At 38.4% G+C, this 24,267-nt stretch overlaps 1 protein-coding gene across 1 annotated transcript in view; it reads right to left on the reverse strand.

Annotated features, from left to right (window-relative positions):
• NLGN3 (neuroligin 3) overlaps positions 1-24,267 on the reverse strand; it is a 172,246-nt gene that overhangs the window by 11,099 nt on the left and 136,880 nt on the right. The gene's annotated exons all lie outside the window — the stretch shown is intronic.

Consider the following 24,267-nt stretch of genomic DNA (forward strand, 5'->3'; position numbering starts at 1 on the left):
TATGACTGCATCCAGGGGTACTTGCACAGTCCTGTCAATGTGCATTATAAGGGTCAAAGATGTAAAATGAAAGGCTCAATAACAGACACACAGGGCAGCTATTCTACATGGAGCAACATAGAGACAAATGAAAATAATGTAATGAATTTTGGTTTGTAAGGGGAATCAAATATTTCAGTATTCCAGATCCCACACAGCCATGAAAGAGTTAAAGAAAGGACCCATCTAGATTCACAATAAGATAAAAGTGTAAAGGGAAAAAAACATTGTAATTGCAGAATTTATTTTCAATCCCCCAACCAAGGTTAAGTATTAATATTATCAATATGTGCAGAACAAAAGTGGTGACATTAGAAAAACTAGAAAACAATACAAATGCTAATAAAAGCTATTAGAGACAAGTTGTCCCTGCTTTGTCTTGTATAGTTTCTTTTTACCTCAACACATGTTCAATAGCATCCAAAGAGCACACAGGTGAGGCATATATATGTATCTTATCACACACAAGAATATAATACTCAACCTCAGTATAATAAACTTCCTCCACTGATAAAACCCTGCTCCTCTTGTTGTCTCCATGTATACTTAGACAAAGGTCAGTAACACAAGTTTTACAAAAACAATATACTTGTGTGTATTATGTCATGCCACCCTGCAGACTTCTGATTATGAGATGAGCAATATCTCAAATAAGCTATTATAGAATCTTATTAGCCACCATATTCTAATATAGAGGGAAAGAAAGATGGGTGTGTACAGCAGGAAAAATGGAGGGGGTGATAGATGGAGGAAGTGATTGATGAGTATGGATTCCATGCATAAGCCTCAGCCAGACAATACCTCCTTCCTCGTCTTCGTCATTATCCGATAACTCTTCCCCCTGTTTCTTAGCACTGGGTCCTGAGCACAGCAGGAGACCGAGCCGGGTAAACAGAAACAGACAAGAAAATTCAAGAGATAACAGGACTGTAGTGCACAGGACATGGCACTGATCCTGGGGTGAGAGGGTTTCATATAAAAGGGTTTTTTTCACAAAGGGAAGTCAGGCCTTCATAGTGAAAAATGTATGTGGGCACACTATGCATATATAGCTTAACAGGGGATGCCACTTGTACTAGTATACCAAAGTGTATGTGAGCTATAGAATGCATATATAAATGAGAAACAGGATGTTCACAGGAAAGTGCTTGTGTGAAAGGACTGTGTGTGATATGTAGTATAGGGATGCATGTCTGAAAATTCTTATGTTCATATTGGTGTTTTATAGTGAGTGTGTAATACTTTTGTGCTTGAGAGGTATGATGTGTGTTGCTATGTAAAATATAAGAAATTAGGTCGGTATCATGACGTGATAAATCCACAGTACCAGGAAACCTCAGAATTGGCCCTGGTACCAAGATTTATTATCTCTATTTTGCCTCTATTTGTCCACTGGTATAATGACCTGTCAAATATTTTAAATGGACATGTAACCCAAAATGTTTCTTTCATGACTCAGATAGAGCAACACATTTTAAACAACATTCCAATTTACTTCTATTATCAAAGTTGCTTCATTCTCTTGGTATCCTTTGGTGAAGCAAAAGCAATGCACTACTGGGAACAAGCTGAACACATTGGGTAAACCAATGACAAGAGGCATAAATGTTCAGCCACCAATCAGCACAGTGCTCTGACCTAATCCGCTGCTAGCATCTCACATTGCATGATGGAAATTGTAGTACAAATGCTTGCATTTGAATTACATGTTTTAACACGTATGTAATTTATATTCTTTGTAGGGAGCCATAGGAAGCAAATGCTCAACTTAAAGAGACAATAAAGTTAAAATTAAACTTTTATTATTCAGAAAGAGCATTGCATTTTAAACAACTTTCCAATTTACTCCTATTATATAATTTGCTTAGTTGAAGGAGCAGCAAAGCACTACTGGGAGCTAGCTATAGTTTGGTGGCTGTAGATATATGCCTTTTGTTATTGGTTCATGCAATGTGTCCAGCTAGCAACCAGTATACTGCTGCTCTTTCAACAAAGGATACCATGGAGTTTATTTATCATGAGGCAAATACCCTGATTGGTTGCAGGTTTGCTCATTTGTGTCTGCAACTGATATTTATGAGGCAGCCATTTAAACTTCCTAAATACTCTAAGTTGATGGATGAAAATAACCATGGACTTATTTGACCGGGGTGACTGACAAGGCCTTCTCTAGCGCAGTTGGTTGCATGAGAGCAGGGGGTGGCACTGCACAAGCATTCACTTGTGCAAATCTAAATATGGGGAACAAATGTGTCTTACAATTTGCAATGCAATGCAGACAGGTTCACAACATGTAAACCTTGTCCGTCTGCAAATTGATAAATCTTGCCCTAAGAAAATAAAGAATTAAATTGCAAAGCTGTTTACCTCTGTATGATATATCTGAATCATAAATGAATAACATATTTGGGTTTAATGAACCTCTAGGTGTGTGTCTAGCAATTCATTCCTTGTCCTTGTTTTCTCTCTGTCTATCTCTCTATTTTTTATTAATTATATAGTAGACGTGTTGAGAGAAAATAAATATACAATATGGCAGTGGTGTAGTTATGTGCGAGTATCTTTGGGTTTGTAATGTAGTGTGTGTGCATGAACAAGGTGCTTTAATAGTTTTGTGCACTTAAGTGAAGAGATGTATGAAGTGTGTGGGGATGAGAGAGATGTGTCATGAAAACTTGTGTATGAAAGGGCCTGTATGAATTACAAATGTGGGAGTCTTTTTCAACCCACTAGAAGGACCATATGCAGTGTTTCCACATGGGTTTCAGATTTTACATTGTTACAACAAAAAACATTGTTTAAAGGGACACTGAACCCAGCAACTTTCTAATTTACTCCTATTATCAATTTTTCTTCGTTCTCTTGCTATTTTTATTTTAAAAGCAGGAATGTAAATCTTAGCAGCCAGCCCATTTTAGGTTCAGCACCATGGATAGCTCTTGTTTATTGGAGGCTTATATTTACCCACCAATAAGCAAGCATAACGCAGGTTCTCAACCAAAAATGGGCCGGCCCCTATGCATCACATTCCTGCTTTTTAAATAAAGATAGCAAGAGAACAAAGAAAAAATAATAGGAGTAAATAAGAAAGTTGCTTAAAATTGCACACTCTATCTGAATCATTAAAGAAAAAAATTGGGTTTAGTGTCCCTTCAAGTACCACTACCACTCGCAATGAGAGACCCCAGCAGCAACATTCCAATCCATTAAAACACGAAGCCTATTATAAAACCCATTTTCACCTATTCAAATGGCATATCATGGCTTTCCCACATGTTCAATTGACATTAATCATTTCCTTGACTGTTGAATTTATAGCATCTATTACACGTTTCAACTATGATTTATACACAACTTATATATGTCCAGCAGAATATTAATTATGTCCAGCAGAATGTTAATTAATGCAATTAAGTGTTAATTATTATATGAAAATCCAACACATCATGAATTGATAGAAATGGTGCAGGGGAAAAATGCTTTTAAACACATTTGGCAGCAAATCAACAATACTAATTAATTTAGCCTCAAAGTTTTAATTTGAGTCTATGTAGGTCTGCAGAAAACACCACGTACACCCAGTAAAAAAGCCTGAACACTTCTCTCTTACATGTGTTACCCAGTCTGAATTTGAAAAAAACATATATTCTTTATAAAAAGTTTTGCAGTTTGAACCTCCTACCTGGAATTTAAAAACCTTCTCTTTTTGTGTAAAAACAATTGTGCTTTGCCCTATGCTACCTAGAAAGGCCAAAAAGCTAAATCTGTAACCTAACACCCAGATTACAAGTCTTGCATTAGGGTTAAAAAGCAGCGTTGAGAGGTCCCAACGCTGCTTTTAAATGCCCGCTGGTATTACGAGTCTTGAAGGTACAGGTGTACCGCTCACTTTTTTGGCCAGACTTGGAAATACCGCAAATCCACTTACGTCAATTGCGTATCCTATATTTTCAATGGGACTTGCATAGCGCCGGTATTACGAGTCTGACCAAAAGTGAGCGGTAGACCCTCTCCTGTCAAGCCTGGTACCGCATTTAAAAGTCAGTAGTTAAGAGTTTTACACTACAACGCCGTAGAATAAAACTCTTAACTAAAGTGCTAAAAAGTACACTAACACCCATAAACTACCTATTAACCCCTAAATCAAGGCCCTCCCACATCACAAACACTAAAATACATTTTTTAACCCCTAATCTGCTGAACCGGACATCGCCACCACTATAATAAATATATTAACCCCTAAACCGCCGCACTCCCGCATCGCAAACACTAATTAAATATTATTAACCTCTAATCTGCCGGCCCTAACATCACCGCCACCTACCTACATTTATTGACCCCTAATCTGTCGACCCCAACGTTGCCGCCACTATAATAAAGTTGTTAACCCCTAAACCTAAGTCTAACCCTAACCACCCCTAACTTAAATATAATTTAAATAAATCTAAATAAAATTACTACAATTAAAGTGATGGTAAATCCTAGCGTTTGGGAAACACTAGGATTTACAATCGTAACAAATAAAGGGGACTTTCATTCATGAAGTATAAAATACTTCATTCTGAAAGCCCCTTTGTTTGTTAGCAGCGTTTGCTGCGCTGAGCTGCTAAAGGCAGCCCACGGCAGAACGCTATTTGGCTGAGAGGTGACGTTTCCACCTCTTAGCCAATAGCAGTGCGGGAAATACATTTTATACTTCATGAATGAAAGTCCCTTTTATTTGTTACAATTGTAAATCCTAGCGTTTCCCAAACGCTAGGATTTACCATCACTTTAACTAAATAATTCCTATTTAAAACTAAATACTTACCTATAAAATAAACCCTAAGATAGCTACAATATAACTAATAGTTACATTGTAGCTAGTTTAGGGTTTATTTTTAGTTTACAGGCAACTTTGTATTTATTTTAACTAGGTACAATAGTTACTAAATAGTTATTAAATATTTAATAACTACCTAGCTAAAATAAATACAAATTTACCTGTAAAATAAAACCTAACCCAAGTTACAATTACACCTAACAGTACACTATAATTAAATAAATTAACTAAATTAAATACAATTAATTACAATTAAATAAAATTATCTAAAGTACGAAAAAAAACATAATTTATGCTTACCTGATAAATTCCTTTCTTCTGTTGTGTGATCAGTCCACGGGTCATCATTACTTCTGGGATATAACTCCTCCCCAACAGGAAATGCAAGAGGATTCACCCAGCAGAGCTGCATATAGCTCCTCCCCTCTACGTCACTCCCAGTCATTCGACCAAGAATCAACGAGAAAGGAGAAACCAAGGGTGAAGTGGTGACTGGAGTATAATTTAAAAGATATTTACCTGCCTTAAAAGACAGGGCGGGCCGTGGACTGATCACACAACAGAAGAAAGGAATTTATCAGGTAAGCATAAATTATGTTTTCTTCTGTTATGTGTGATCAGTCCACGGGTCATCATTACTTCTGGGATACCAATACCAAAGCAAAAGTACACGGATGACGGGAGGGATAGGCAGGCTCATTATACAGAAGGAACCACTGCCTGAAGAACCTTTCTCCCAAAAATAGCCTCCGAAGAAGCAAAAGTGTCAAATTTGTAAAATTTGGAAAAAGTATGAAGCGAAGACCAAGTTGCAGCCTTGCAAATCTGTTCAACAGAGGCCTCATTCTTAAAGGCCCAAGTGGAAGCCACAGCTCTAGTAGAATGAGCTGTAATTCTTTCAGGAGGCTGCTGCCCAGCAGTCTCATAGGCTAAACGAATTATGCTACGAAGCCAGAAGGAGAGAGAGGTAGCCGAAGCCTTATGACCTCTCCTCTGACCAGAGTACACGACAAACAGGGAAGACGTTTGTCGAAAATCCTTAGTTGCCTGCAAGTAGAACTTGAGGGCACGAACTACATCCAGATTGTGTAGAAGACGTTCCTTCTTTGAAGAAGGATTCGGGCACAGGGAAGGCACCACGATCTCTTGATTGATGTTCCTGTTAGTGACTACCTTAGGTAAGAACCCAGGTTTTGTACGCAGAACTACCTTATCTGAATGAAAAATCAAATAAGGAGAATCACAATGTAAAGCTGATAACTCAGAGACTCTCCGAGCCGAAGAAATAGCCATTAAAAATAACACTTTCCAAGATAACAACTTTATATCAATGGAATGAAGGGGTTCAAACGGAACTCCTTGTAGAACGTTAAGAACAAGGTTTAAACTCCATGGCGGAGCAACAGTTTTAAACACAGGCTTGATCCTAGCTAAAGCCTGACAAAAGGCCTGGACGTCTGGATTTTCTGACAGACGCCTGTGTAACAAGATGGACAGAGCTGAGATCTGTCCCTTTAATGAGCTAGCCGATAAACCCTTTTCTAAACCTTCTTGTAGAAAGGACAATATCCTAGGAATCCTAACCTTACTCCAGGAGTAACCTTTGGATTCGCACCAGTATAGGTATTTACGCCATATCTTATGGTAAATCCTTCTGGTAACAGGCTTCCTAGCCTGTATCAGGGTATCAATAACCGACTCAGAAAACCCACGTTTTGATAAAATCAAGCGTTCAATTTCCAAGCAGTCAGCTTCAGAGAAGTTAGATTTTGATGTTCGAATGGACCCTGTATCAGAAGGTCCTGTCTTAGAGGTAGAGACCAAGGCGGACAGGATGACATGTCCACTAGATCTGCATACCAAGTCCTGCGTGGCCATGCAGGCGCTATTAGAATCACTGATGCTCTTTCCTGTTTGATTTTGGCAATCAATCGAGGAAGCAGCGGGAAGGGTGGAAACACATAAGCCATCCCGAAGTTCCAAGGTGCTGTCAAAGCATCTATCAGAACCGCTCCCGGATCCCTGGATCTGGACCCGTAGCGAGGAAGTTTGGCGTTCTGGCGAGACGCCATGAGATCTATCTCTGGTTTGCCCCAACGTCGAAGTATTTGGGCAAAGACCTCCGGATGAAGTTCCCACTCCCCTGGATGAAAGGTCTGGCGACTCAAGAAATCCGCCTCCCAGTTCTCCACTCCCGGGATGTGGATTGCTGACAGGTGGCAAGAGTGAGACTCTGCCCAGCGAATTATCTTTGATACTTCCATCATTGCTAGGGAGCTTCTTGTCCCTCCCTGATGGTTGATGTAAGCTACAGTCGTGATGTTGTCCGACTGAAACCTGATGAACCCCCGAGTTTTTAACTGGGGCCAAGCCAGAAGGGCATTGAGAACTGCTCTCAATTCCAGAATGTTTATTGGCAGGAGACTTACCTCCTGACTCCATTGTCCCTGAACCTTCAGAGAATTCCAGACAGCGCCCCAACCTAGTAGGCTGGCGTCTGTTGTTACAATTGTCCAGTCCGGCCTGCTGAATGGCATCCCCCTGGACAGATGTGGCCGAGAAAGCCACCATAGAAGAGAGTTTCTGGTCTCTCGATCCAGATTCAGAGTAGGGGACAAGTCTGAGTAATCCCCATTCCACTGACTCAGCATGCACAATTGCAGCGGTCTGAGATGTAGACGTGCAAAGGGTACTATGTCCATTGCTGCTACCATTAAGCCGATCACCTCCATGCATTGAGCTACTGACGGGAGTTGAATGGAATGAAGGACACGGCATGCATTTAGAAGCTTTGTTAATCTGTCTTCTGTCAGATAAATCTTCATTTCTACAGAATCTATAAGAGTCCCCAAGAATGGAACTCTTGTGAGAGGAAAGAGAGAACTCTTCTTTTCGTTCACTTTCCATCCATGCGACCTTAGAAATGCCAGAACTAACTCTGTATGAGATTTGGCAGTTTGAAAGCTTGAAGCTTGTATCAGAATGTCGTCTAGGTACGGAGCTACCGAAATTCCTCGCGGTCTTAGTACCGCCAGAAGGGCACCCAGAACCTTTGTGAAGATTCTTGGAGCCGTAGCCAATCCGAATGGAAGAGCTACAAACTGGTAATAGAAACATAGAAACATAGAAACATAGATATTGACGGCAGATAAGAGCCATAGGCCCAGCAAGTCTGCCCCACCTTACCTAACAGTATAAACTTATCTAGTTCGTAGGATAGCCCTATGCTTGTCCCATGCATTTTTAAAGTCCCCCACAGTGTTTGTTGCTACTACCTCTTGAGGAAGTTTATTCCATAAATCAATCACTCTTTCTGTAAAGAAGTGCTTCCTCAAATTACTCCTGAATCTACTACCCTTTAGCTTGAGCTCATGACCCCTTGTTCTTGAATTTTCCATTTTATGTAAAATACCCACAGCCTCAGTTTTACTAAACCCTTTAATGTACTTGAAAGTTGCTATCATATCACCTCTTTCCCTTCTCTCCTCTAAGCTATACATATTTAGGTCATTGAGCCTATCCTGGTAAGTTTTATTTTTTAGACCATGTACCATTTTGGTAGCCCTCCTTTGCACAGATTCAAGTTTGTTAATATCCTTCTGAAGATATGGCCTCCAGAACTGCACACAATACTCAAGATGAGGCCTAACTAATGATCTATAAAGTGGCATAAGAACCTTACTATTTCTGCTGCAAATACCTCTACCAATACATCCAAGCATTCTGCTAGCCTTACTCGCTGCCTTACTACATTGTTTACTAAGTTTTAAATCATCTGAAATAATAATTCCCAAGTCCTGTTCCTCGTCTGTAACAGTCAGTAAAGTGTCATTGAGTCTGTAATTAACATTTGGATTTTTCTTCCCTAAATGCATTATTTTACACTTTGCTGTGTTAAACTTTAGATCCCAGTCGTTTGTCCAATCCTCCAATTGTTGTATATCACTTCTCATTTTGTCTACCCCCCCTGGAACATCCACTCTGTTGCAAATTTTTGTATCATCTGCAAAGAGACATACTTTCCCCTGTAGCCCTTTGCTGATATCGCAGATAAATATGTTAAACAAAACAGGCCCCAGAACTGACCCCTGAGGAACACCACTAGTAACAGCCCCCTCTGCTGAATGAACTCCATTTACTAAGACACTTTGTTTTCTGTCCTTAAGCCAGCATTCCACCCAGTTCACAATTTTTGAATCTAGACCAAGGAGATATAGTTTGTGAATAAGTTTATTGTGTGGGACGGTGTCAAATGCTTTGCTGAAATCTAGATATGCTACATCAACTGCTCCTCCCTTGTCTAATACTTTTGTTACATAATCAAAGAAGTCAATTAGATTAGTCTGACATGATCTCCCTGAAGTAAAACCATGCTGATTTTGGTCCTCTAAATTGTTTGTCTTTATGTAAGTCATAATTCTTTCCTTTAAGAGGCTTTCCATTAATTTCCCTACTACTGAAGTTAAACTAACTGGCCTGTAGTTGCCAGATTCTTCTCTACTGCCCTTTTTATGAAGAGGTATTACATTTGCTATTCTCCAATCATCTGGGACAGCTCCTGTTAATAGTGACTGATTAAACAGATCAGTTAATGGGACAGTTAGCACTGAACGAAGTTCTTTTAAAACCCTTGGATGAATATTATCAGGACCCACTGCCTTTGTAACATTTATTTGCCTGTCTAAGAAGGCAAACCTTAGATACCGGTAATGATCTTTGTGAATCGGTATGTGAAGGTAAGCATCCTTTAAATCCACTGTGGTCATGTACTGACCCTTTTGGATCATGGGTAAGATTGTCCGAATAGTTTCCATTTTGAACGATGGAACTCTTAGGAATTTGTTTAGGATCTTTAAATCCAAGATTGGCCTGAAAGTTCCCTCTTTTTTGGGAACCACAAACAGGTTTGAGTAAAACCCTTGTCCTTGTTCCGACCGCGGAACCGGATGGATCACTCCCATTAATAACAGATCTTGTACACAGCGTAGAAACGCTTCTTTCTTTATCTGGTTTGTTGACAACCTTGACAGATGAAATCTCCCTCTTGGGGGAGAGAATTTGAAGTCTAGAAGGTATCCCTGGGATATGATCTCTAGCGCCCAGGGATCCTGAACATCTCTTGCCCAAGCCTGGGCGAAGAGAGAGAGTCTGCCCCCCACTAGATCCGGTCCCGGATCGGGGGCCCTCGGTTCATGCTGTCTTTGGGGCAGCAGCAGGTTTCCTGGCCTGCTTGCCCTTGTTCCAGGACTGGGTAGGTTTCCAGCCTTGTCTGTAACGAGCAACAGCTCCTTCCTGTTTTGGTGCAGTGGAAGTTGGTGCTGCTCCTGCTTTGAAATTCCGAAAGGGACGAAAATTAGACTGTCTAGCCTTAGCTTTGGCTTTGTCTTGAGGCAGGGCGTGGCCCTTACCTCCTGTAATGTCAGCGATAATTTCTTTCAAACCGGGCCCAAATAAAGTTTGCCCCTTGAAAGGTATATTAAGTAATTTGGACTTAGAAGTTACATCAGCTGACCAGGATTTTAGCCACAGCGCCCTACGTGCCTGAATGGCGAATCCTGAGTTCTTAGCCGTAAGTTTGGTTAAATGTACTACGGCCTCCGAAATGAATGAATTAGCTAGTTTAAGGACTCTAAGCCTGTCCGTAATGTCGTCCAGCGTAGCTGAACTAAGGTTCTCTTCCAGAGACTCAATCCAAAATGCTGCCGCAGCCGTAATCGGCGCGATGCATGCAAGGGGTTGCAATATAAAACCTTGTTGAACAAACATTTTCTTAAGGTAACCCTCTAATTTTTTATCCATTGGATCTGAAAAAGCACAGCTATCCTCCACCGGGATAGTGGTACGCTTAGCTAAAGTAGAAACTGCTCCCTCCACCTTAGGGACCGTTTGCCATAAGTCCCGTGTGGTGGCGTCTATTGGAAACATCTTTCTAAATATTGGAGGGGGTGAGAACGGCACACCGGGTCTATCCCACTCCTTAGTAACAATTTCAGTTAGTCTCTTAGGTATAGGAAAAACATCAGTACTCGCCGGTACCGCAAAGTATTTATCCAACCTACACAATTTCTCTGGTATTGCAACAGTGTTACAATCATTAAGAGCCGCTAAAACCTCCCCTAGTAATACACGGAGGTTCTCCAATTTAAATTTAAAATTTGAAATATCTGAATCCAATCTGTTTGGATCAGAACCGTCACCCACAGAATGAAGCTCTCCGTCCTCATGCTCTGCAAGCTGTGACGCAGTATCAGACATGGCCCTAGTATTATCAGCGCACTCTGTTCTCACCCCAGAGTGATCACGCTTGCCTCTTAGTTCTGGTAATTTAGCCAAAACTTCGGTCATAACAGTAGCCATATCTTGTAATGTTATCTGTAATGGCCGCCCAGATGTACTAGGCGCCACAATATCACGCACCTCCCGGGCGGGAGATGCAGGTACTGACACGTGAGGCGAGTTAGTCGGCATAACTCTCCCCTCGCTGTTTGGTGAAATTTGTTCAATTTGTACAGATTGGCTTTTATTTAAAGTAGCATCAATACAGTTAGTACATAAATTTCTATTGGGCTCCACCTTGGCATTGGAACAAATGACACAGGTATCTTCCTCTGAATCAGACATGTTTAACACACTAGCAATAAACTTGCAACTTGGTTACAATCTTATTTAACAAAAACGTACTGTGCCTCAAAGAAGCACTAAACGATTAAATGACAGTTGAAATAATGAACTGAAAAAACAGTTATAGCATCAATCCTTAAAAACAACACAACTTTTAGCAAAGGTTTGTTCCCATTAGTAAAGTAACAATAATTAAATTTGAAGCATAAAAATTACAGATTAACGTTTTTAATCACAGTCAATATATAAGTCTCACAGCTCTGCTGAGAGAATCTACCTCCCTCCAAAGAAGTTTGAAGACCCCTGAGTTCTGTTAGAGATGAACCGGATCATGCAGGAAATACAAGAGTAACTGACTGGAAATTTTTGATGCGTAGCAAAGAGCGCCAAAAACGGCCCCTCCCCCTCACACACAGCAGTGAGAGAGAAACGAAACTGTCACAATTAAAACAAGCAACTGCCAAGTGGAAAAATAATGCCCAAACATTTATTCACTCAGTACCTCAGAAAATGCAAACGATTCTACATTCCAGCAAAAAACGTTTAACATAATAAATACCTATTAAAAGGTTTAATGTACTTTTAAAAGAGTAATTCCAGTGAAATACCATCCCCAGAATACTGAAGTGTAGAGTATACATACATGTCATTATAACGGTATGGCAGGATTTTCTCATCAATTCCATTCAGAAAATAAAAACTGCTACATACCTCAATGCAGATTCATCTGCCCGCTGTCCCCTGATCTGAAGCTTTTACCTCCCTCAGATGGCCGAGAAACAGCAATATGATCTTAACTACTCCGGTTAAAATCATAGTAAAAACTCTGGTAGATTCTTCTTCAAACTCTGCCAGAGAGGCAATAACACGCTCCGGTGCTATTGTAAAATAACAAACTTTTGATTGAAGTTATAAAAACTAAGTATAATCACCATAGTCCTCTCACACATCCTATCTAGTCGTTGGGTGCAAGAGAATGACTGGGAGTGACGTAGAGGGGAGGAGCTATATGCAGCTCTGCTGGGTGAATCCTCTTGCATTTCCTGTTGGGGAGGAGTTATATCCCAGAAGTAATGATGACCCGTGGACTGATCACACATAACAGAAGAAACACTAAATTACAGAAAATAATAAAATAATTACAAGATTTTTAAACTAATTACACCTAATCTAATCCCCCTAACAAAATAAAAAAAAAACCAAAATAAAAAAAGCCCTACCCTACAGTAAATTACAAATAGCCCTTAAAAGGGCCTTTTGCAGGGCATTGCCGCAAAGTAATCAGCTCTTTTACCTGTACAATAAAAGTACAAATACCCCCCAACATTAAAACCCACCACCCACACAACCAACCCTACTCTAAAACGCACCCAATCCCCCCTTAAGAAAACCTAACACTAACCCCCTGAAGATCACCCTACCGTGAGACATCTTCACCCAACCGGGCAGAAGTGGTCCTCCAGATGGGCAGAAGTCTTCATCCAAGCCGGGCAGAAGAGGTCCTCCAGACGGGCAGAAGTCTTCATCCAGATGGCATCTTCTATCTTCATCCATCCGGCGCGGAGCAGGTCCATCTTCAAGACATCCGACGCGGAGCATCCTCTTCTTTCTTCATCCGATGACTGAATGAAGGTTCCTTTAAATGACGTCATCCAAGATGGCGTCCCTTCAATTCTGATTGACTGATAGAATTCTATCAGCCAATTGGAATTAAGGTAGAAAAAATCCTATTGGCTGATGCAATCAGCCAATAGGATTGAAGTTCAATCCAATTGGCTGATCCAATCAGCCAATAGGATTGAGCTGGCATTCTATTGGCTTTTCCAATCAGCCAATAGAATGTGAGCTCAATTCTATTGGCTGATTGCATTAGCCAATAGGATTTTTTCTACCTTAATTTATTTCTACCTTAATTTATTTAATTATAGTGTAGTGTTAGGTGTAATTGTAACTTAGGTTAGGTTTTATTTTACAGGTAAATTTGTATTTATTTTAGTTAGATAGTTATTAAATAGTTAATAACTATTTAATAACTATTGTACCTAGCTAAAATAAATACTAAGTTGCATGTAAAATAAAAATATACCCTAAGCTAGCTACAATGTAACTATTAGTTATATTGTAGCTAGCTTAGGGTTTATTTTAAAGGTAAGTATTTAGTTTTAAATAGGAATTATTTAGGTAATTGTATTAATTTTATTTAGATTTATTTAAATTATATTTAAGTTGGGGGGTTAGGGTTAGACTGTTAGGTTTAGGGGTTAATATGTTTATTATAGTGGTGGCGACATTGGGGGCGGCAGATTAGGGGTTAATAAATGTAGTTAGGTTGCGGCGACATTGGGTCCGGCAGATTAGGGGTTAATAAATATAATGTAGGGTTCGGCGATGTTGGGGGCAGCAGATTAGGGGTTCATATGTATAATGTAGGTGGCGGCGGTGTCCGGAGCGGCAGATAAGGGGTTAATAATATAATGTAGGTGTCGGCGATGTCGGGGTCATCAGATTAGGGGTTAATAAATGTAAGATTAGGGGTGTTTAGACTCGGGGTTCATGTTAGGGTGATAGGTGTAGACATAAAATGTTTTTCGCCATAGGAATCAATGGGGCTGCATTAGAAGCTGAACGCTGCTTTTTTGCAGGTGTTAGGTTTTTTCAGCCGGCTCTCCCCGAATGATTCCTATGGGGAAATCGTGCACAAGCACGTTTTAGCAGCTCACTGCTAACGTAAGTAGCGCTGGTATTGAGGTGAGATGTGGAACTAAATTTTGCTCTTCGCTCACTTTTTTGCAGTTAACGCTGGGTTTGTAAAAACCCGTAATACCGGCGTTGTCTGCAAGTGAGCGGTGATCTTAAACTGCTCGTTAGCACCGCACCCCTCCTAACGCAAAACTCGTAATCTAGGTGAATGTTTTTTTAAGTGTTGCAAAATGCCAAAACCACATATTTGATCTTAAGCATTTCCAGGTTACAGATTTTTTTGTTGTTGTTGTTTTGTCTGTTTTTTTGTTTCCTAGTGAGTGTGAGGCAAATGGAGCCATAGAAAAGGAAGAAAAAACATCCCAGTTGAATTCCACATTTTTGCACAGCAAACTATTATATTAGAATGGAAGTCTATGTACGTACATATAAAAGTGGAGGTCTGAAATGTGCGGAGAAGGCATGAGAGGAGTGTGATATAAATTGTTGATGTGTTTCCTTATATAAAAGAGAGTCCTCAATCAAGTAAGGAAACTCCTTGTTATAGAGATCTCTTTTCATAAAAGTACAATAACATAATTTATGTAAGAACTTACCTGATAAATTCATTTCTTTCATATTAGCAAGAGTCCATGAGCTAGTGACGTATGGGATATACATTCCTACCAGGAGGGGCAAAGTTTCCCAAACCTCAAAATGCCTATAAATACACCCCTCACCACACCCACAATTCAGTTTAACGAATAGCCAAGAAGTGGGGTGATAAAAAGGAGCGAAAGCATCAAAAATAAGGAATTGGAATAATTGTGCTTTATACAAAAAAAAACATAACCACCAGAAAAAGGGTGGGCCTCATGGACTCTTGCTAATATGAAATAAATGAATTTATCAGGTAAGTTCTTACATAAATTATGTTTTCTTTCATGTAATAGCAAGAGTCCATGAGCTAGTGACGTATGGGATAGCAGATACCCAAGATGTGGAACTTCCACGCAAGAGTCACTAGAGAGGGAGGGATAAAATAAAGACAGCCAATTCCGCTGAAAAATTAATCCACTACCCAAATCAAAAGTTGCAATTTTTATAATGAAAAAAACTGAAATTATAAGCAGAAAAATCAAACTGAAACAGCTGCCTGAAGTACCATTCTACCAAAACTGCTTCTAAAGAAGAGAAAACATAAAAATGGTAGAATTTAGTAAAAGTATGCAAAGAAGACCAAGTCATTGCTTTGCAAATCTGATCAACAGAAGCTTCATTCTTAAAAAAGCCCAGGAAGTAGAAACTTACCTAGTAGAATGAACCGTAATCCTCTGAGGTGGGAATCAACCCGACTCCAAATAAGCAAGATGAATCAAAAGTTTAACCAAGATGCCAAAGAAATGGCAGAAGCCTTTTGACCTTCCTAAAACCAGAAAAGATAACAAATAGACTAGAAGTCTGTCTGAAATCTGAATAGCTTCAACATAGAATTTAAAAAACGCTTACCATATCCAAAGAATTTAAGAATCTTACCAAAGAAGTCTTAGGATTAGGACACAAGGAAAAGACAATAATTCCTCCCTAATGTTGTTAGAATTCACAACTTTAGGTAAAAATTGAAATGAGGACAGCAAAAACCACCTTATCCTGATGAAAAATCAGAAAAAGGAGATACACAAGAAAGAACAGATAATTCAAAAACTGTTCTAGCTGAAGAGATGTCTAAAAAGAACAATACTTTCCATGAAAGTAATTAATGTCCAGAGAAAGCATATGCTTAAACAGAAGAGCCTGTAAAGCCTTCAGAACCAAATTAAGACTCCAAGGAGGAGAAATTGGCTTAATGAAAGGTTTGATACGAACCAAAGCCTGAACAAAATAATTAATATCAGGAAGATTAGCAATCTTTCTGTGAAAAAGAACAGAAAGAGCAGATATTTGTCCTTTCAAAGAACTTGCAGACAAACCCTTATCCAAACCATCCTGAAGAAATTGTAAAATTCTAGGAATTCTAAAAGAATGCCAAGAGAATTTATGAGAAGAACACCAAGAAATGTAAGTCTTACAAACTCGATAATAAATCTTTCTAGAGACAGATTTACGAGCCTGTAACATAGTATTAATCACAGAGTCAGAGAAACCTCTATGACTAAGAATCAAGCGTTCAATCTCCATACCTTCAAATTTAATGATTTGAGATCCTGATGGAAAAATGGGCCTTGAGATAGAAGGTCTGGTCTTAACGGAAGTGTCCAAGGTTGGCAACTGGCCATCCGAATGAGATCCACATACCAAAACCTGTGAGGCCATGCTGGAGCCACCAGCAGTACAAACGAACGCTCCATTAGAATTTTGGAAATCACTTTTGGAAGAAGAACTAGAGGCGGAAAGATATAGGCAGAATGAAAATTCCAAGGAAGTATCAATGCATACACTACTTCCGCCTGAGGATCCCCGGACCTGAATAGGCCCCTGGTAAGTTCTTTGTTTAGATGAGATGCCAACAGAACTATTTCTGGAAGCCCTCACATCTGAAAAATTTAAAAACATATCTGGGTAAAGAGACCATTCTCCCGGATGTAAAGCTTGATTAACAGAGATAATCCGCTTCCCAAATGTCTATACCTGGGAAAAAGACCACAGAATTTAGATAGGAGCTGGATTTAGCCCAAGCAAATATCCGAGATACTTCTGTCACAGCCTAAGGACTGATAGTCCCACCCTGATAATTGACATACGCCACAGTTGTGACATTGTCTGAAAAAAACAATAAACGTCTCTTCTTCAAAAAGAAACCAAATTGAAGAACTCTGAGAATGCACAGAGTTCCAAAATATCAAATGGTAATCTCGCCTCCTGAGATTTCCAAACCCCTTGTGCTGACAGAGATCCTCAGACAGCTTCCCAACCTAAAAGACTCGCATCTGTAGAGATCATGGTCCAGGTTGAAAGAATCGAAGAGACCTGTAGAACTAAATGATGGTGATCTTAACCACAGAATCAAAGATAGTTAAACATTAGGATTCGAAGATATAAAAAGTGATATCCTAGAATCCCTGCACCATTATTCAGCATAAAAAACTGAAACATATAAAAGTGGAGGTCTGAAATGTGCGGAGAAGGCATGAGAGGAGTGTGATATAAATTGTTGATGTGTTTCCTTATATAAAAGAGAGTCCTCAATCAAGTAAGGAAACTCCTTGTTATAGAGATCTCTTTTCATAAAAGTACAATAACATAATTTATGTAAGAACTTACCTGATAAATTCATTTCTTTCATATTAGCAAGAGTCCATGAGCTAGTGACGTATGGGATATACATTCCTACCAGGAGGGGCAAAGTTTCCCAAACCTCAAAATGCCTATAAATACACCCCTCACCACACCCACAATTCAGTTTAACGAATAGCCAAGAAGTGGGGTGATAAAAAGGAGCGAAAGCATCAAAAATAAGGAATTGGAATAATTGTGCTTTATACAAAAAAAAACATAACCACCAGAAAAAGGGTGGGCCTCATGGACTCTTGCTAATATGAAATAAATGAATTTATCAGGTAAGTTCTTACATAAATTATGTTTTCTTTCATGTAATAGCAAGAGTCCATGAGCTAGTGACGTATGGGATAGCAGATACCCAAGATGTGGAACTTCCACGCAAGAGTCACTAGAGAGGGAGGGATAAAATAAAGACAGCCAATTCCGCTGAAAAATTAATCCACTACCCAAATCAAAAGTTGCAATTTTTATAATGAAAAAAACTGAAATTATAAGCAGAAAAATCAAACTGAAACAGCTGCCTGAAGTACCATTCTACCAAAACTGCTTCTAAAGAAGAGAAAACATAAAAATGGTAGAATTTAGTAAAAGTATGCAAAGAAGACCAAGTCATTGCTTTGCAAATCTGATCAACAGAAGCTTCATTCTTAAAAAAGCCCAGGAAGTAGAAACTTACCTAGTAGAATGAACCGTAATCCTCTGAGGTGGGAATCAACCCGACTCCAAATAAGCAAGATGAATCAAAAGTTTAACCAAGATGCCAAAGAAATGGCAGAAGCCTTTTGACCTTCCTAAAACCAGAAAAGATAACAAATAGACTAGAAGTCTGTCTGAAATCTGAATAGCTTCAACATAGAATTTAAAAAACGCTTACCATATCCAAAGAATTTAAGAATCTTACCAAAGAAGTCTTAGGATTAGGACACAAGGAAAAGACAATAATTCCTCCCTAATGTTGTTAGAATTCACAACTTTAGGTAAAAATTGAAATGAGGACAGCAAAAACCACCTTATCCTGATGAAAAATCAGAAAAAGGAGATACACAAGAAAGAACAGATAATTCAAAAACTGTTCTAGCTGAAGAGATGTCTAAAAAGAACAATACTTTCCATGAAAGTAATTAATGTCCAGAGAAAGCATATGCTTAAACAGAAGAGCCTGTAAAGCCTTCAGAACCAAATTAAGACTCCAAGGAGGAGAAATTGGCTTAATGAAAGGTTTGATACGAACCAAAGCCTGAACAAAATAATGAATATCAGGAAGATTAGCAATCTTTCTGTGAAAAAGAACAGAAAGAGCAGATATTTGTCCTTTCAAAGAACTTGCAGACAAACCCTTATCCAAACCATCCTGAAGAAATTGTAAAATTCTAGGAATTCTAAAAGAATGCCAAGAGAATTTATGAGAAGAACACCAAGAAATGTAAGTCTTACAAACTCGATAATAAATCTTTCTAGAGACAGATTTACGAGCCTGTAACATAGTATTAATCACAGAGTCAGAGAAACCTCTATGACTAAGAATCAAGCGTTCAATCTCCATACCTTCAAATTTAATGATTTGAGATCCTGATGGAAAAATGGGCCTTGAGATAGAAGGTCTGGTCTTAACGGAAGTGTCCAAGGTTGGCAACTGGCCATCCGAATGAGATCCACATACCAAAACCTGTGAGGCCATGCTGGAGCCACCAGCAGTACAAACGAACGCTCCATTAGAATTTTGGAAATCACTTTTGGAAGAAGAACTAGAGGCGGAAAGATATAGGCAGAATGAAAATTCCAAGGAAGTATCAATGCATACACTACTTCCGCCTGAGGATCCCCGGACCTGAATAGGCCCCTGGTAAGTTCTTTGTTTAGATGAGATGCCAACAGAACTATTTCTGGAAGCCCTCACATCTGAAAAATTTAAAAACATATCTGGGTAAAGAGACCATTCTCCCGGATGTAAAGCTTGATTAACAGAGATAATCCGCTTCCCAAATGTCTATACCTGGGAAAAAGACCACAGAATTTAGATAGGAGCTGGATTTAGCCCAAGCAAATATCCGAGATACTTCTGTCACAGCCTAAGGACTGATAGTCCCACCCTGATAATTGACATACGCCACAGTTGTGACATTGTCTGAAAAAAACAATAAACGTCTCTTCTTCAAAAAGAAACCAAATTGAAGAACTCTGAGAATGCACAGAGTTCCAAAATATCAAATGGTAATCTCGCCTCCTGAGATTTCCAAACCCCTTGTGCTGACAGAGATCCTCAGACAGCTTCCCAACCTAAAAGACTCGCATCTGTAGAGATCATGGTCCAGGTTGAAAGAATCGAAGAGACCTGTAGAACTAAATGATGGTGATCTTAACCACAGAATCAAAGATAGTTAAACATTAGGATTCGAAGATATAAAAAGTGATATCCTAGAATCCCTGCACCATTATTCAGCATAAAAAACTGAAAAGGTTTTCTATGAAAATGAGCAAAGGGAATCGAATCCAATGCTGCAGCCATGAGACCTAAAACTTCCATGCATATATAGCAACTGAAGGAAATAATAGAGACTGAAGGTTCCGACAGACGGAACCCAATAAAATTGTCACTTGTCTGTTAGAGACAAAGACATTGACACAAACTATCTGGAAACCTAAAAAAGGTGACCCTTGTGTGAGGAATCAAGAGCTTTTGATAAAAAGATCCTCTAACCATGTCTTGAAAAAACAAAGTTGAATCGTATGAGATTCCGCAGAACGAAAAGACTGAGCCAGTACCACGAGACTGTCCAAATAAGAAACACTGAGAACCTTGAAAAGATTCTTAGTACTGTCGCTAGACCAGAAGGAAAAGCAACAAATTGGTAATGCTTGTCAACAAAAGAGAATCTCAAAAAATAAAAATAATCTGAATGAAAACAGAAAATGAAGATATGCATCTATTGTATCTAATGTAAACAAATAATGCTATCACTGACCAAAAAAGGCAGAACAGACCATATAAACACCAATCTAAAAGATGGTACATTTATATGACAATTCAAAAGAAAATCTTTGGAACAATGAATAGTTTTGAATAAAACCCCAAAACCCAGTTCCTAAAAATGGAACTGGAATAAATACCCCAGAAGATTCCAGGTCTGAGCAGTGCTTGAGCCCCAACGGGTGATCAGCCGCGCTTCAACACTACCCAAAATATATAGGACTGAAACACACTTAAGGAAAGTGTTAGCCTTACTGGAATAGCTGGAATATAATAGAGAAAAAAAGACTTCTCACAGACGGTTTTACTCTGAATCTTATTCTGTACCCAAAATCTAAGAAATTTGGACCGAATAGAACCAAACAAATTTCAGAAAAATCTTAACCTGCCCCTTACCAGCCAAGCTGGAATATGGCACATACATGCAAATTTAGGGAGCTGATTTTGAACTAAAAAACTTCCAATTAAAAACATGATACTTGGGTAAGAATTTAGGATTTTGTTCCTTAGTAAGAACAACCAAACTAATATAAACTTAAAGTTTAGTCTTAGAACTCAATCTTGAAGCCCAGAGTAACAGTTAAGAATTGAATCCAATTATGAACCAAATAATTGATTATCTTGGAGAAAAAGAAATATGGATTTTTTTAGAAATCACAAAATTCTTCTAGCTAAAACAGCTAAAGACATAGACAAAGATTAAATTTAATTTGCGAAAATATTCAATAAAATGAAGACACAAATGAAATTATTAGCATGTTAATCAAGTTAAAGGACCAGTCAACATACTGGACTTGCATAATCAACAAATGCAAGACAACAAGACAATGCAACAGCACCTAGTCTGAACTTCAAATGAGCAGTAGATTTTGTCCCTTTAACATTGCTAAATAAATCATAATCTGATACTTAATCTTAAAGTAAACAGAAAAAAGAAGCAAATCCAAATAAATCACAGGTCCAAGAAAAGTACCTGAAAATAAATAATTTTCCTTAAATAAGATACAACCATCTAAAGGAAAATAAATACTATTTTGCTATAGAAACAATAGCATATTTAGCAGGAGTAGAGATAGCCCCATTAAATTGGAGAACCCTCAAAATTGAAATTAACTGTCGGCAAAGAATATAATTTAAAACCCTTGAAGAAGGAATAAAAGAAAATTCTCAGCCTATTCCATTCCCTAGTATCAGGAACTGGAAAAAAACCTCTGAAAACACAGAAGATTAAATAAGCAGAAATAAAATGTTAGCTAGTCTTGAAAAAGAACTAGTTACCTCAATAGCCAAAATAATCAACACCTTTTCAACAAAGAACAAATGTACTCTAAAAAATATAAAAGTAGATTTGTTAGTGTCAATATCTGATGAAGAAAATTCTGAATGAGAAAAAACATCATCAGAGAAGGATAATTCAGTATGTTGTTGGTCATTTGAAACTTCATCAATTAAAAAAGAAGTTTGAAAAAGACCTAAAAATTTTATTAGAAGGCGCAATGTCAGACAAAGCCTTTAACATAGAATCAGAAAAATATTCTTATAAATTTTCTAAGTATATCTTGTACATAATATGTAAAAAGAATAGCAATACATAAAGCATAAATACTAATGGATTCTGCATGTAAAAGTTTATCATGATAACTTATTACAAACCATAGCTAAAGATAAACATTCATAACATTTAAAATAAATAAACTTAGCTTTGGTAGGACTGAACTCAGTCAAAAGGAATCCTTCAGCATGTTTTGAAACAGGAACAGTGTACGAAAAATCTTGTAATATGTAATAGAAAAAAACAACATATAAAGCAAAATTAGGAAAGGGAAAAAATGCAAAATAACAAGCTTCTAGTAACCAGAAGCAATGAAAAAGTAAGACTTAAATAATGTGAGAAAAAAGTGGAACAAAAAAGACGCCCACATTTTTGGCGCCAAATATGACGCCCACATTATTGGTGCCAAGTACAACGCCCATATTTTTTGGCGCCAAGTATGACACCACATCCTCTGACGCCGAAACCGACGCCCACATTTTTTGGAGCAAAAAATCGTCTGAATACACATGCGTCAAAAAAATTACTTTTAACTGAATACAACTTCTGGCGTCAACTACGGCGCCAGAAATGACAAAATTTTGCGTCAAAAAAAGTTTGCGCCAAGAATGACGCAATAAAATGAATCATTTTCTGCCCCCGCGAGCCTAACAGCCCGCAGGGAAAAATAGTCAATTGAAAATTTTCAAGGTAAGAAAAAATATTCATTCATATGCATTATCCCAAATAATGAAACTGACTGTCTGAATTTAAGGAATACTGATTATCCTGAATCATGGCAAATATAAGTTTAAAGACATATATTTAGAACTTTACATATAAAGTGCCCAACCATAGCTTAGAGTGTCACAAAAAATAAGACTCATCTACATATAGTAGATAGCCAAACCAGTACTGAAACGAGAATCAGTAGAGGTAATGGTATATAAGAGTATATCGTCGATCTGAAAAGGGAGGTAGGAGAAGAAATCTCTACGACCGATAACAGAGAACCTATGAAATAGATCCCCTAGAGGAAGACCATTGTATTCAAATAGGCAATACTCCCTTCACATCCCTCTGACATTCACTGCACTCTGAGAGGAAAACCGTGCTTCAACCTGCTGCGAAGCGCATATCAACGTAGAATCTAGCACAAACTTACTTCACCACCTCCATGGGAGGCAAAGTTTGTAAAACTGAATTGTGGGTGTGGTGAGGGGTGTATTTATAGGCATTTTGAGGTTTGGGAAACTTTGCCCCTCCTGGTAGGAATGTATATCCCATACGTCACTAGCTCATGGACTCTTGCTAATTACATGAAAGAAACATAAACTCTGCTTTCCCCCAATATACTGCATGCAATCACGATAATGACAGTTCTTCCTCACACAGGAGCTCTTAAAAGGCCAGAGTACTGTAAAATTGGATTTCCCTAATGTATTTTCAATGACTTGTTATACCAATTGCAAAGTATAAATCTATATATATGAAATAGCTGTTTTGCGCTTTGAAAACCACTGCCTATTAAAATAGGCTGAACTTGTAGGGAGATCAGACCTTATTTTATCCCTTTTTACACATAGAAATGCTTCCTTATACAGAAGCCCAATATTTAGATAGAACAATTATGGATCATTTGGGAATAAAATAAAGGAGAAAAATCTTACAGTACATTGTCCCTTTAATTTATCAACAGAAAGTTCAAATTATATGGAATGTTTGTAGCACTGGTTTTGTTTGGATCTCCATTTAGAGACAGGTTTAAAATCAAATTTAGAATTTCTCAGCTTGTTTTGTATTTGGGTGAAAACTCAAACTCTGGCATTAATAAAATATTTTTCTGAAACTTAAAGGGATTATATAACATTATTTAAGCGGTTACTTCAAAAACGTAAAAGTATTTTCAGATTTTGCAGTGAACGTTGGACTCCGCTCCAGGATCTACTGAGCAGGTCTTGGATATTCAAAGCGCTTCACGGGCTTGCTGGCTAGTCACAGCACGCCCGGTTGCGCTATTGGAATAAATGTAGCTCGCTCCCGCTCTGGTCTAGTAGCGGTAGCGAGCTACATTTATTCCAATAGCGCGACCAGGCATGCTGTGACTAGCTAGCAAGCCCGCAAAGCGCTTTTGATATCCAAGACCCGCTCAGTAGATCCTGGAGCGGAGTCCAACGTTCACTGCAAAATCTGAAAATACTTTTACATTTTTGAAGTTACCGCTTAAATAATGTTATATAATCCTGCACTGTGTGCAGAATTATATAACATTATTCTGAACCTTTACTGTCCCTTTAAAGGGAAACAAAACCCACATTTCTTTTCTTT

Source organism: Bombina bombina, chromosome 1, assembly GCF_027579735.1.
Source record: "Bombina bombina isolate aBomBom1 chromosome 1, aBomBom1.pri, whole genome shotgun sequence".
Lineage (NCBI taxonomy): Eukaryota > Metazoa > Chordata > Amphibia > Anura > Bombinatoridae > Bombina > Bombina bombina.